The sequence below is a fragment of the Helianthus annuus genome, chromosome 1 (assembly GCF_002127325.2).
Source record: "Helianthus annuus cultivar XRQ/B chromosome 1, HanXRQr2.0-SUNRISE, whole genome shotgun sequence".
Classification (NCBI taxonomy): Eukaryota; Viridiplantae; Streptophyta; class Magnoliopsida; order Asterales; family Asteraceae; genus Helianthus; species Helianthus annuus.
Genome location: NC_035433.2, coordinates 144,526,682 through 144,528,692, shown reverse-complemented (window position 1 = coordinate 144,528,692; position 2,011 = coordinate 144,526,682). Strand labels below are relative to the sequence as shown.

Sequence of the window (2,011 nt, the reverse complement as noted above, 5' to 3'; positions counted from 1 at the left end):
TGTGTTTTTAGTGTCGGATTAGCTGAATGTGGGCATTTTTTGTTAAAATGTGAAGGCGTAGGGTGGAAAGGTGTGTGCAGAAAAAATGCAACGTCCCGAGTGCATCAGAGAGTGTGATTGTGTAGTTTCGGTGCAGAATACAGTTTCAGGTAACACTTTGTAGTGAAGGTGTTGCTTGACGAAAAGAAGATAGTTGTTGACGATTGTGTAGTTTCGGTGCAGAATACAGTTTTAGGTAACATGTGTTACCTATCTCGTACCTGTTTGTTGTGTTAAATAACTCCGGAAATATTACTTGTGTTATTATGTATTTACTATGGCTGTTGTATTTGCAAGAGTGAGGAGAATGACCAGGTCCGTGACGGGTAGGCTGGCTAATAAGCGAAAGCAGAACGATAAAGAAACAGAACGATAACGAAAGAAGGTAGATGGAGAAACCGATGAAGAATGGGAACAAGAAGTCGATGAAGGGCAAGTGGTGGGTACCTTTGATGTTGTACATAAGTTACCCTCCAGTGTAACACATGTTACAAGCATGTGTTACATATGTTCAACCTCTTTGTTACGAAAAATCGGGGCTACACATATGTAACACGTGTTACAACAGGTTTTTACCTACTTGCACGTCTCTATTACAAATGGATGAAAACAGTTTTTTTAAAACATCCACGGTGTAACACTTGATTATTTGAAAGTTCTTAAAACAACCGTTGTAACACGTGTTACATCTTTTTACTCAGCTGTGCATTTTCCTTTTTATAATCCCATCCTCAACGTAAAGATACATCCAATGTAACACGTGTTACAAAAGAAAATTACCTACTTACACATCTCTATTACGTTGATATAAACAGTTATTTAAAAACATCCACTTTGCAACACTTGTTTATTTGAAAGTTCTTAAAACAACCGTTGTAACACGTGTTACAACTTTTTTAGTGTTGTGCATTTTCCTTTTATAATCCCATCTTCAGCTTGAAGATACATCCAATGCAACACGTGTTAGGTTTTTTACGTGTTACAAAAGGTTTTTACTTAATGTAATAGTAAGTTTAAATGTTAAAACATTTTTTTAAGATTGGTTGTTAAATGTTAAAATGTATCAACTTCATAATTTATTCGGAATATCTCGTTTATTTTACAAATAAAAAGTCGTGTTTTTTTGGTGGGATAATTAGCTACATATGTAGTAAACGTTACCCAAGTTACTTGTAGTTACCCCAACCCTTTTTTAGACACAAAGGGGGGTTGCACATATGTAACACATGTTTGTAACATGTGTTACACTAGAGAGGTAACACATGTATAGCCACGTTACACATGTTACATAGGAGATTAATAAGTTTTAACTATAGAAACTAATATTGATGTACTTATTTTGTTCACAGGTGAAAAAATGTTTTGTGTTCAAGATGAAGATGGTTATCAAGAAGCGAAGCCCGCCGAAGGATTACAACGCATCATCAGGTTTTCGTGGTGACGATGGTGTGTTTTTTGGTTGGCTGCTATGTGTTGTGAAGATGGATGTTGTTGTGAAGACCATTTTTTAGAAGCATTACAACTATTGATATAAAATTCATTTTTATTTTCATTTTCATTGTTAGTATGCCCATTTTTGGATGAATACGGATGTTGATGTGACGGCAATTTTTTTTGGGATGCAACAACTATATGTAACATGTGTAACCTTGACGTTGTAACACATGTAACACCTATATGTAACATGTGTAAGATGGCTATACATGTGTTACATTTGTTGCCCCATAGTGTAACATATGTTACATATGTCAGTCCCTTTGGTGTCAATTTAAACTTAGTAAAATTACATATGTAACAACATTACGTCATCCAAAATGTCATATCAATGAACAAACAAGTAATATATGTAACTATAAGTATATGAGACTAGCGTAACGAATTAAAGGGACAAACGATACACTTCATGTTACATATGTACCTAGAGTTGTTATTAACAATGTTATTAGTAGATAAAAAAACTGCATTAACGTAT

General features: G+C 34.5%; 1 long non-coding RNA gene across 1 annotated transcript; it reads left to right on the top strand.

The window, feature by feature from the left end:
* The first annotated feature begins 341 nt into the window (after positions 1 to 341).
* On the top strand, positions 342 to 1,624 carry LOC110940831. The gene is made up of 2 exons (XR_002593566.2): positions 342 to 478; positions 1,413 to 1,624. It is a non-coding gene; the product is annotated as an uncharacterized LOC110940831 (long non-coding RNA).
* Positions 1,625 to 2,011: the final 387 nt, after the last annotated feature.